This window comes from Tupaia chinensis, unplaced genomic scaffold (genome assembly GCF_000334495.1).
Source record: "Tupaia chinensis unplaced genomic scaffold, TupChi_1.0 Scaffold145441_1, whole genome shotgun sequence".
In the NCBI taxonomy this organism is placed as follows: domain Eukaryota; kingdom Metazoa; phylum Chordata; class Mammalia; order Scandentia; family Tupaiidae; genus Tupaia; species Tupaia belangeri.
The window spans coordinates 201385-214981 of NW_006205300.1; the positions used below are offsets into that span (position 1 = coordinate 201385).

General features: G+C 40.3%; 1 non-coding gene and 2 pseudogenes across 1 annotated transcript; 2 read left to right on the plus strand and 1 right to left on the minus strand.

Annotated features, from left to right (window-relative positions):
- The first annotated feature begins 7 nt into the window (after positions 1-7).
- On the plus strand, positions 8-411 carry LOC102489507 (beta-catenin-interacting protein 1 pseudogene; annotated as a pseudogene).
- A 1006-nt stretch (positions 412-1417) lies between these two features.
- Positions 1418-5385, plus strand: LOC106733845 (glyceraldehyde-3-phosphate dehydrogenase-like; annotated as a pseudogene).
- Positions 5386-12221: 6836 nt separating this feature from the next.
- Positions 12222-12299, minus strand: MIRLET7F (microRNA let-7f). The gene has a single exon (NR_129415.1). It is a non-coding gene; the product is annotated as a microRNA let-7f (primary transcript).
- Positions 12300-13597: the final 1298 nt, after the last annotated feature.

A 13597-nucleotide genomic window follows, 5' to 3' on the forward strand; every position in this document is an offset into this window, starting at 1 on the left:
CTCCCCGGCCACAGCCTTCCCCTCACGGTTGAGCACCTGTTTGCCTGAAGTTAATTTCCAGAAGCAGGAGTCCCCAGAGCTGGGCCAGGGCGATGAACCGCGAGGGAGCTCCCGCGAAGAGTCCGGAGGAGATGTACCTTCAGCAGAAGGTCCGAGTGCTGCTGAGGAAAATGGGATCAAATCTGACGGCCTGCGAGGAGGAGTTCCTGCGCACCTACGTGGGGGTGGTCTGCAGCCAGCTCAGCCAGCTGCCACAGCACTCTATCGCCCAGTGTGCAGAGGACGTCGTGGTGATGGCATTTTCCAGGTCGGAGACGGAGGACCGGAGGCAGTAACTGCAAACCCCTTTGACCACCCTGGAAGCTGTCAAGGGCCAAATGATCTGTGTGGCTCCTCGGCCAGCTGAGTGGCCCAGACCACCCTGCCCTGCTGCTGTACTGTCCCATTTTCATTTCTGATTTATTTCTTTTGTTTTTCTTGGTTAGTTTAGCTATGGTCTGTCAATTACGTTTATCCTCCCAAAAACCCAGATTATGTTTATCCTCCCAAAAACCCAGATTTTTGATTCATCAATTTTTTTAACATGTCTCTAGTTAATGGGAAACGGTTTTTGTCTTTGATTGGCTGCAGGTGTTCTGCTGATATCAACAGCTTCTCTATTTTTAATGCAGAAAACAGGGTTTGGGATATTGGTTGTTATATTTGACTTTTTAAAAAAAGGAACGAAAAATAAAATCAGTCTTCTCAACAAACGGTGCTGAAACAACTGAACATTCAAAAGCAACGGATAAATTTGGATATTTACCTCATACTATACATGAAAATTAACTCAAATTGGACCACAGACCTAAATATGAGAACTACAATAAAACTTGCAGAGGAAAATACAGGAGAAAATCTGGTGTAAGGCATAGTTCTCATATACCACACCAAAAGCATCATCTATGAAAGAAAAAATTATAAACTGGATTACATCGAAATTAAAAAATCTGTGCTTTGAGACACCTTTAAGAGAATGAAAAGCCACAAATTAAAGATATTTGCAAGTACATTATTGATTGACTTAAATCCAGAATATATCAAGAATCCTTACAACTCAATTTTAATAAAAAGCCAATTACCAAAAAATGGTAACAATGTAAATAAACATCTTACCAAAAAAAAAAAAAAATAAAAGCAGTGGCTACGACCATGGAAAAATAGTTAATTCATCATTATGAAAGTGCAAATTAAAAATATGGAGGGGTGCCACCAGTGGCGTGGTGAAGGCGGCTGTATCCCACATGGTCAACAGCATGGTTCAAGACCTGGACCACTGCAGTGGCTTGAAAAACATGCCAGGCCCAAAATCCCAAAGAAAAGAGAGAAAGGACTGCAGCCTAGCCATTTGTTCCAGGGGATTTCTCTCTCTCTCTCTCTCTGGCAAGCGCACATGCCCTATAGCAAATTTTAAAAAATAACTAAAGGCCCATTCATGGTAGTGTGTGGTGATAAGACACTGTTACTCAGCAGGCTGAGGCCTCCTGGGAGGCCTGGGTTCAATTCTAGGCCCACCCTAATAATTATGCATGGTGGTGCATGCCTGTGGGCCCAGTGACTCAAGAGGCTGAGGCAGGAGAATTGAGACATAATGAGACTATGTCTTTAAAATAAACATACATACATACATACATAAAACTATGCAGTACTACTACATACCCACAACAAAGACAAAACCAAGTATTAAATTTTGGTAGTAATATTAAGAATCTAGAACTTTCATATCTGCTGTTAGGAATGTAAGAGATACAACAAAAACAAGTTTCTTAGAAGGTAAAACAAAACTTAGATGACCCACAAACTCTAATCCGAGGCATTTCTCCTAGAGAAATTAAAGTAGACGTTTACAGAAAGAACTGTATGCATATATTTGTAGCAACATTAATATAAGAGCCAAATTAGGGAGGAAACAACCAAATGGCCATCAATTGCTGAAAGGATAAACAAACTTTGGTATCCATACAACAAATACCATCAGCAATGAAAAGGAATAATTTATGTTACACCACGAATAAGCCATAAGCATGCTACGTGTAGACTGGCTGGTGACTCAGCAGTAACAGGCCCTGTGTGATGCTAGACCAAGTGGTGCAAGAGTTTCTGGTTGTGGCCAAGAGTCTCCCTGGACACACCAGGTGTATACATGCCTGTGATCCAGGCTGGCTGAGGTCAAGTGTGGAATACGGCATAAGGACCCTATTGTGTTTGTTCTCTCCTAAAAATATAAACTTAAATAATACATATTAAATGAGGCTCTCTGCTCCTCCCCATTTGACAGACAGTCTCACCTTCTCATGCACTGCCAGCCACGTCCCAGAGACACGATGGTGAAGGTCAGAGTAAATAGATTTGGCTATATTGGGTGCCTGGTCATCAGGGTTGCTTTTAATTCTGGCAAACTGGATATCATTGCAATCAATGACCCCTTCATTGACTTGACTAAATGGCTTTTATGTTCCAGTATGATTCCACACATGACAAGTTCAGTAGAACCATCGAGGCTGAGAACACAAAGCTTGTGATCAATGGGAAGTCCATCACCATCTTCCAGGAGCAAGATTCCGCCAATATCAAGTGGAATGATGCTGGTGCTGAATATGTTGTGGAGTCCAATGATGTCTTCACCACCAAGGCGGCTAGGGCTCACTTGAAGGGCAGGACCCAAAGGGTCATATCTGCCCCTTCTGCCGAAGCCCCCATATTTATGATGGACGTGAACCACAAGTACAGCTCCCTGAAAACTGTCAGCAATGCCTCCTGCACCAACTGCTTGACCCCCGTGGCCAAGGCATCCACGACAGCTTCAGCATCACATATGGACTCATGACCACAGTCCATGCCATCACTGCCACCCAGAGGACAGTGGACAGCCCCTCAGGGAAGCTGCCCAGATCATCCCAGCTTCGACCAGTGCTGTCAAGGCTATGGGCAAGGTTATATCAGAGCTGAATGGGAAGCTCACAGGTTTAGCCTTCCATGTCCCCACCTCTAACATGTTTGTCATGGATGTGACCTGCTACTTGAAGAAAGCTGCCATGTATGGCATCAAGAAGGTGATGAAGCAGGTCTCACAGGGCCCCTTGAAAGGCATCCTGGGCTACAATGAAGACCAGGTTGTCTCCTGAGATTTCAACAGTAACACTTAACTCCTCCACTTTTCATGCTTGAACTGGCACCACCCTCAATGATCACTTTGTCAAGCTGACAATGAATTTAGCTACAGCAACAGGGTGGTGGAACCTTATGGTCCACATGGCCTCCAAGAGTAGAGCCCCTGGAATACCAGCACAAGCACATGGAAAAGAAGCTTTCAGCCACTAGTGGCCCTGCTCCCACCATGTCTCCAACGTACTGAAGCAGCTCACCTTCATATGGTTTCCGTCCCAGACTCTCTGAAGGAGAGGGGCTTAAGGAACACTACCTTGTCAGGTACCATCAATAAAGTACATTAGTGGTATCAGAAAAAAAGAAAAGAACAATTAAATGAAAGAAAATTGCAAGAGACTGCATATTGCATGATTCTTCTAAGGGACTAGGTCCGTATTCCCCCAATCTCCAAAAAACTATGCAATCAGATATTACTTTTCAATGGAGTGTTCCCATAACAGAAGTATTTTTTTACCCATTGCATAGGCATCCTGTTCTGCCATTCACCATATTCTTCCCCCCTAGTCCTTATAGTGGGGTATCCAAGACTCTACTCACAAGATTACTTATGGAAATTATTTATAACCTTGGGAGATACTGGAGAAACATTGAACCTCAAACCTTGTGCATTTTTCTGGACTCTTTCAACCACCCTCTTTACCATTTTAATCTGTGCCTCCTCCGATGCATGATTTCTCCTTTCAGACTAGGTTAAAACACACTTTGGGGTATAAATTGGCTGGCTAAGTAGCTGCCACTGGGCTGTAGGAAGTGACCTAAATGTTTAGAGAAGTTATCTCCCCATGATGACCTATGACCAGTATGTCCTAGAGTACTGAGTAGACATAGAAGAAAACTGGACATAATGTTAAGCAGCAAAAGTACATATAGAAGCAGTTCTCATTGTGCATGGTTCTGTGTTAACATAACTCCTTCATACTGAAATCTTGTTCTCTTTGCAGGATTCTCCACCAGGCAAAAGCAAACCAAGGACATGATTCTTACATGCATGAATTTCTGTTATCAAGGTACCATGCAGAGTAAGGACACACACATGTGTACACACACCATACTCCATGTATTAAGACCTTATAATATATACTCATATTAAGTACCTGGTGTGTAAAATGAGATCTGCATGTAAGAAACTTAGTATTACCCTAAGTGATAAGCTATATAACTTGTTTTTTTTAAATATTTGTCAATATTTCATGGTAAATTACCAAAGCAGCTCTCCTCAATAAGGTTCTGTATTAGAGGTAACTGAAGTAGTTCAAGTGCACAGTTAAAGAGCATAAAAATGTAACTTAAATCTAAGTATCTTGGTGTCCCCTTTCTACTAATGGCAAAACACTTGAAATCTCATTCGCTTAAGATCAATGTCTTGATTTAAAGCAGTTTTAGGAGTGTAGTCTATCAAATTCAGAGTGATCTAAATTTCCAAAGGACTTTAACTCATTAACATCCAGGAGTGTCTAGTCTACACATGTTAGAGATCCATTCTCTATCCTCCTTATCAAAATCACAACACTTCTTCCTGGTGGATAGCCTGTTTACCAACTTCATTCTTCCTTTACATTAGAACACTCTTTGGGGCAGTCACTGGAATTTTCTAAAATGTGAGATCTTGTGAAGGGAGCTTTCCTCTGCATGTAACCATCACTCACTGTAGAGGTGTTCATTTTTCTCACAACACATTGTGAAGTGTGGATGCTGGTTCAGTGTCAGAACTCTAGATAGGCATTATTGACCTACATACGCTTCATGGTCACAAGATAGCTTCTGTACCTCTGATCACCACACCAAATCCGAACAGTGGGACATAGCAAAAGGCAGTTCCCCCTTTGAACTTTCCTTTTCTAAAATTCTACCATTCCTTATATCCGTCCCACTGATCACATATACCTACCCCTAGGCCAAGAATCCATATGACAAAATCAAGCCTTTCCTGGCAGTAATAAGACTTCTCAGAGGTAAGCCAGTGTCTGCTACAGCACCCCAATCTTTAGCCGGAGCATATCTCATTTCCCTCCATGCTACGGGGCAATGTACAAATGCTTACCTAGAAACTTTGTGGTCTCCTCAGATTATGATCTGAGGGAAAATGCAAAACCTCCATTAACCTGTTCCTGAACTCCTCTCAATCCACTTAAGGGAGCTGTGCATAATGACTAACCACTCCAGCATTCACTAAAATCAGACTGTGATTTCATTCCCTTATTTTACTGCTCATGGGCAAAACTTTCTTCTTAGTATAAACAAGGTTCATTATGCATTCCTCTAGAACACTGTGTATAACAACCTATTGTTCTGTCTTCCTGGTTTAACAATTCATATTTATACAAAATGCTGTCATTTTCTCTAAGTAATTGCTCATGCAGTGATTTTGAGTTAACACTGGCTTTTTTAAAAAGACATATTTCTGGTATACGGTGCATGCACTCACCAAAGGCAGAGACAGAACGCTAGAAATCACCCAGGATGGGGGGATAGCCACGCCTCAATTCCTTCTCCCGGGATTTTGGGCATGCACCCACACACAACTAGCCATGTTTCAAGCCACCAGGCCTAGGACTCAAACCAGTTGGCTGCATGGGGATCCAGTGATGTAACCATTATACTTTCTGTTGGTCCCCCAGTGTTGGCATTTTAAGGTGTATCCCTTGGCACCAGTAGGTGGCTTGGTGTTTGGAGCACTGGGTTCCCACATGGCCAACTGAGATTTAAATTCTGGACCTGGCAGCTTCCTCCCTGTCTCTATCATGACCCCACGTGCCCTATAGAAAATAAATAGTATTAAAACAAGCAATTCTGGCAGGGCCAGTGGACAGCATAATGGTCACGTCACTGACTCCCACACGGTTGATCACTGTCCCAATTCCCAGGCCATGTGTGTCCAAAATCCCTAGAATGGAGAGGGGACTGTGGCATTTTTTTTTTGGAGAGATTTTCACTGTAGGGCGCGTGCGCTCGCCAGACAGAGAGAGACAAAGAGACAGAAAGCGAGAAATCACCCCCCCCAGGGGGGATGGTCACGCTGCAATCCCTTCTCCTCCATTCTCCTCTCGGGATCTTGGGCACGCACGCACACGCGCCCGGCTGAGTTTTAAGCCACCGGGTCCAGGACACGAACCGCGGTCGACTACGTGGGAGTCCAGCGACATAGCCATTACGCTAACTGCTGGTTCCCAAGGGGATGATTTCTTGCTGTCTGTGTCTCCTGCAAGAGCACAGGCCCTATAGAGAAAAACAAAAAAGTTAACTTTTTTTTTAAAGTATATATCCCTTGGTCACTGTTAAGTTGTATCCTTCCTTCCAGACAATAATCCTACTACTGCTGCTAGTAGAGGAGCTTCAAAAGAAAGGGACACACATTACAACCAGGATGTCAATGGTGAAGGAGGCTGTATGTACATGGTGACAGTGTTTATGTAAACTATGCTTTCCATCAATTTTGCTGTGAACCTAAAACTTCTCTAGAAATTACTGCTTTGAGAGACAAATATTAGAAACAATGTAGGACACTGATCCAGAAGTTTGAATACCAGCAACGATACACCTCCAATTCTTCAAAACTCTAGTTCAATGCAATTATTCTGCCCCACACATAAGGGAGAAAACAATAGAAATCAAATTAAGGGAACCAGCAGTTAGCATAATGGCTATGTCACTGGACTCCCACATAGTAGACCATGGTTCGCATCCCAGACCCAGTGACTTAAAACTCATGCCAGGCACATGTGCATGCATGCCCAAGATCCCAAGAGGAGAATGGAGAAGGGATTGCAGAGTGACCATCCCCCCTGGGGGGTGATTTCTCACTTTCTGTCTCCATGTCTGTCTGTCTGGCAAGTGTACACACCCTATAGCGGAAACCTGTCCCCCAAAAAAGAAATAAAATTAAAATAGATCATGGGTTTCAAGCAAAAAGTTGGCTTACAGATTCCCCAAGGAGTCAAGTCAGCCATTCAACCAGCAAACATTGCTGAGGGCAACCATCTCCAATCCCAAACAGGTCCCTTGGCTCCTCTCCTAGCCCTCCCCCAAGATTCCAATAGGGAGAACAAAGTAGGAAATAAAATTGGGGGAGGGGGAGTCAGACTAGGAACCTGGAAAATTAGTTCAAAGGGGAAAAATAAGGGCTGGGACCAGCAGGCGATGCACTGGTTAAGGCACTGGACTCTCAAATGGCCAATCACGGTTCAATTCCTGGCTTGCTCTCTCTGATCAAATTAAAAAGTAATAAATACAGTATTATATATACACACACACATATATATATATTTTCTCACTTTCTGTCTCTCTGTGGATTTCTCGCTGTCTGGCGAGGGCACGCACCCTATGGCAACCCCCCCCCAAATGGCTGAATCTCACAAAGTCAATTGTGCAGTTCCAGTCCTGGGACTGGTGGCTTAAAAAGCATGTCAAGTGCCTTGTGTACGCCTGTGTACAAAATCTGGAGAACCCTTGGGGACGAGTGCTTTTGTCTTTTCACTTTTTCCTAAGTGTATGTGTCTCACAGGGGGTAGGGGGTGCCAGGACCCAAAAACAAAGTCTGGCTGATGTGGCCCAAATATAGACATAAATAACTATAATTTTAATTAGTAATTATTCTAAATATGGTTAGAGAACAATTTATTTAGAATACATTTAGAAACTTGGGGCTGGCAAGTGGCATGGCACTGGACTCCCACATGGCCGACGACGGTTCAAGTCTCAGACCTGGTGGCTTGCTTTCTCACTTCCTCTCTCTCTGATCAAACTGGAAAACAATAATCATGATAATAAAGTTAAATAAAAATAATTCTTAAAAAAAACATTTAGAAACTCAACTACAGAAAATCTGAAATGTTAGATAAAAATCACCTCTAATCTTACTATAGCATCATTATCTCCTTGGTCTTTTCCTATCCATTTTCATTCAGATCAATGTACATGATAGTATTTTTTTTTGGGTGGGGGAGGTTCTCGCTATAGGGCACATGCACTCGCCAGAGACATAGAGACAGAAAGTGAGAAATTACCCCCCAGGGGGGATGGTCACACCACAATCCCTTCTCCTCCATTCTCTCAGGATCTTGGGCACGCACGTACACGCAGCTGGCGTTGAGTTTTAAGCCACTGGGTCCAGGATGCGAACCGCGGTCGACTACGTGGGAGTCCAGTGACATAGCCATTACGCTAATTGCTGGCTCCCCATGATACTGAATCTTGACACTCAAGTGCTATCTCAAGATCTTCAAATCTTTCGATACTCAACTGGAAGCCATAACCTAGTATCTCAACTGTCCCAAGTGGTCAGAGGACAAAAAAATGCCTAGAACCTGCTTCTTTCCTTCCACTGGAACACTAAGATGGAGAGAGGAGGCAGAAGAGGAAAATAAGAAACTACTGAATTTCTTTTCACCCTTTTCATCCTGGAGCATTTAAATATATTAATACTCAAAATAGTTTGGAAAAAAGTAAAGCTAACCCCAAGATGCTAAGGCACACATACCAGTCTTAGCACTTCTAAATCAAATGTTTGAAGCAGATCAGGGAAATAAAAAGGGGTAAGACTTTTTTTTTTTTTCAAGTTTTTTAGTTTTTCTATAGTGTGTGTGCACTCGCCAGACATGAGAAAGTGAGAAATTTCCCCCCAGGGTAAGTGGCCATGTCACAATCCCTTCTCCTCCATTTTCCATACACACACACACATACACAGGTGTTTCTTTCCTGCTGCAGTGTTTTGACATGAACCACACGGTTGTTCATGTGGGAGCCAGCCTCCATAACCACCACTCCACCTGGCTGACCCAAAATATAGTTTCTGTAGATTCAACAATTATTCAAGTAAAGAAAGAAGGGTATCCTGAGCAGATATAATTGTGTGCACAAAGCCATGCAAGTGTTTACAAAAATGGAAGAGCTGGATATGGCTAGGGTTAACTTATAATATGTACTTGGTAAACAATGATAGTCTAACTCAGCAAATGACTAATGAAAACATAAAAGTACTTTAAGTCTTGTAAGTCATAAAACAAGTCTTAAGTACTGAGAAAAGAAAAACACATCAAGGGACCAGCAGATGGTATAATGGATACTTCGCTGGGTTCCCAAGTAGTTGATCCCGGTTTGAGTCCTAGACCCAGCTGCTTTAAAAATCATACCAGGTATATGTACAGTGTGTGCCAAGATCCTGAGAGGAGTATGGAGAGAGGACTGTTGTGTGGCCACCCTGGGAGGTGATTTCTCGCTCGCTGTCTGGTAAGCACACACACCTATAGCAAAAATCTTTTAAAAATAAAACCACGTCAAACTCTGAAAGGAGGGGTGGCAGGGTTAATGACTTAAAAAGCACAGTTTTTACAATATGTAATAACTTTATTGAAAAGTCATGTAAGCTTAACAAATCATAGTAACTCTACTGTCCTGACAACCATTTTCACTGTTACTGACTTCCCAGTCCTTGTACACATTAAACAAGTTTACATACCATTATGCAATTACTATTCCCCACACCATGCAATACCACCTAAGAGCTGCCCTAAATTTAATTCTAGGACAAATTCCAAACCCAAAAACTTAGCAAGATGTAAGTTTATAAACATAACATAGCAAAGAGTAAAATATTCCAAGAGTTTGTTAAATGCCTTTTTTCAGGCTTAATGTAGAGGCTACAGAAAAGAAACAGCTGACTGTCTGTAGATCACAGAAAGGGGAACTTGAGCAAAACTCACCCCTAAAAAGAAGCCAAAAGCAAAAAAAAAAAAAAATAAAACCCTATGCTTTCTAAAACCTTCCAGTGAAAGAGAGACCATAAGCAACTAGATATACTTCTAAAAAGTCTCAAATTCTCACTAGTTTACTTTTAATCACTGAAATTGGTAGCACGGTGCTGTTTATAAATCACTAATGCAAACATCGCTGTCTTTGATATTCCTGCAGTGTGTTCATTTTGAGAAAATTCACAGAAAGAACTGCTTATTCAAAACCAAAGGAAGAAGTAAACAGGTTACCGTGGAATAATAAGGCCCTAAGAAAGGCAGCAGGTCGTATAGTTACCTCCTTGTGGGCAAAATCCCTGCCCTAAAACTATGCAACCTACTACCTCTTCCTAGGAACCCATTTTTTTTCTTGTCGGTCTTCTACTTGGCAGATGCACTTCGAAATAACCTGTTAAATTTGGTCATATTCTTTTGAGTTTAGTTTGAAATTCAAACATCTTTCACTGATGCTTTTAAGTTGCTGGCCATGTGACTTTGTTAAAAAAAAAAAAAAGTATTTCCTTAAATCATATCTGAAACAAGATACAAAGGATCAAAAAGTAATTCAATTTTATCAGAGGATAAAAACCAATATTCTAATACTCAGTTCACCACATACTGTTGGGAGTCAAACTTACTACATAGACTTACCAAAATTTATCCACTTTTATAAAATCTCATCTTTTGATAAACTGGAAAATTAGGTAACACTACATATAAACTATGATTGTCACTATTGATTAGAACAAATTCATTTATTGGTTGTCCCCTTTAGACATCATGTGTTTTCTACTTTCAGTCAGCCCCTTCAGGGCCACAGAAGCTATTTCAATTTCTATCCCAGAATTATAATAACCAAAAAATTTTGATTATGATTTTGGTCACTATTAAAATAAGCTCCCAGAATCAGTCACCTTCTTAAGGTACTTTTTAAAAAAAGTTCACAAAGTGTACCAGTTCTCCACAAGTCAATCCACTTATTCTTTTTTGGCTAAGAATGTTGTTGTGAAACAGTCCCTATATAATTAAGAAAACATATAAATTCACTTTCCTCCAAACTTTAGTTAATAAGTTAGTTAAGGGTAAGTTTCCAACTGCATAGTAGTAATGGTACCCACTCTGAAAACATACATCAAAAAAATCATAAAATTCCATGACTGTACTTGCCCGACATTAAGCAGTTAAAAGCAGTTAAGTTATATATACTGACAGTTTAATAAAAATTGAGTCAATGAGAATTTCTTCAACATTCTCCCTTTTTCTCAGTATACCAAAATGCAATGAATGTGTTCTTCCAGTGTATGAATGAGTGTATGTCCAGTTTAGGGGGGAAAAAAATCTCATTGGGCGTCTATCTAAATGCCACGGACAAAATAAAAGCATAAATTTTATCCAAGACAAGTCACCTGGGTTGGGCTCATCCAAGGAGTGTGTTTGACGTCTCTTCTCATGTAAAGTTCCTGCTGCAAATGGCTATGCAGTGTGATTATCTTAGAAATTATGATTCTGGATAAATGGCAGAATCTGTGAAGTGGTATCTCCCTCCCCTCTCTTCTTCCAACATAATTTCAACAGTAAGCATTTAAGACAGGGTGGTTTTAGCCTTGCTTGATTATACAACGAAAGCTGAAACAGGTATTCATGAGAATTAAAATTCAAGTATTTCTTTCTAGTATTTTCATCCTATTTTCTTCAAAGAAATATGGACTGGCCCACCTGATAATTTCAGGTGATCCCATTTTGTGAATGAACCATTTAGGTTTGAGAGGCAAAGATAAGATCTTACTAATTTACCAGGAAGCAAGGGTAGAAGAGCTACCTCTCCTTTCCCAGGTTGGCGAAGGACGCCTGTCCACATCAACACACCAGAGCAACAGTTCTTACCACATTCTCCAAGGCTACCCATAATCCCAAATGGAAATGTATCATAATCACTTGATTCCATTTTAACCCAGATAGTGCCCTTCCAATGTGTATTTACCTCTATTATCCAGGACCTGTGTACCAAGATGTAGGGCAGTGAATTTATCCACAGTTCCAAAGTGGCTTGGTTTCCCTTTTAAGATTACTTAAAGAGTACTTACACTTTCTCCACTCTGAAAGTTTTGTTTAAACTTCAAATTTCAGAAACATACCACATGTGCAAATTAAAATGTTAAGTACTGTGTTTACTAAACAGAAAATTAACAGTTGTAAAACTATAAATACAAAATAACGTCAGAATTCTGAGTTTTAATATCATTTACACAAAAGAAAAAAGAAAGAATAATGCAGCAAGTCTACTCCTCAGGGAAGGCAATAGATTGTATAGTTATCTCCTGAACAGGGTAAAATCACTACCCCACAACTATACAATCTACTACCTCACTCTGACAGAGCAATCTTTTCTTCTGAAATGGAGAGCACAATCTCTTTCAATAAATAAATAAATAAATAATAAAATTATCGTCAGTCAAAATAAATACATTTATGCTCTGCAGAAATGAAACAAGCAAAAAGTATCCCAGGCTCCATACAAACTACTCACTAAAAATACTTTAATTTTTTAAAATAATAAATATTACAATACAGCTTTTTAAACAAGTTAATTTTAAATACACTACAATTAGTTATAGACTTTCTATGAGGCCACCTGAATTGCAGATCTTTCTATCACCTTAGGAAAGACAGTAGATTGTATAGTTATCTCCCAGTGGTGGGTGTGACCCTAAAACTATACAACCTACTACCTCATCCCACAGTGAAGAGAATTAGGGTGAGTGTTGAAAAGAAATCACAGCTGAGCACCAGAGGAAGATTTTCTTCTCAGTAATCTTGGTTCTCTGTGTGAGTAAAGGGGAGAGAAAGTATTAGATCAATTTAATTCACTTAACTTTAACTGAACATTTTCACTACATGTAAGATCTATGCTGTGCTTTCATTTCCTGTATTTTATAATTATTTTTAAAGCTTGGTTATCTGTATCTACTCCTAATACTCATATAAGATTTAGGAACCATCTTTTTTACCACCATCTTGACCTATTAACTTTTGTTTTCTTACATTTCTACAAATGAAAATTCATGAAGTCACTTATCCTCTCTTGAGAAATAAAAATCATCATGAAAGAACACAAATATCACTAAATGAAATAATGATTTCAAAATTAAAAAGTCCAGGGCATCATAAATTACCCATAATTAAATACATTTAATGTACAAAGGGGTAGCATTATTAAAAAAATACACAAAGAGGAAAATAATTTTTTAAAGGAATATACTCTTTATCCCATGCCAGCAAATACTAACTGACCTTATTCGCACAAAATCAAAACTAAGTAACTGCATTTCGAGTCAGGGTTCAGATTTTTCCTTTAGCTAGGAAGATGCTGTGAGGATACAAGACAGAGTACAAAATACTTAACATGTAGTACAGTAGTCTCTAAATAAGCAACATGGCCAGTTTAGTATTATAATCAAAACTAGTCTTTTATTTACAGACTTCATTGCATAAAGGTAACTACTTAGTATAAAACTAAGGTAGGCACTAAATTTAATGTTAAAGAAAGAAACTTATTGGGAACCAGCAGTTAGTGTAATGGCTATGTCGCTGTACTCCCATGTAGTTGACCGCGGTTCGCGTCCCAGACCCGGTGGCTTAATACTCACGCCGGGCGTGTGTGCGTG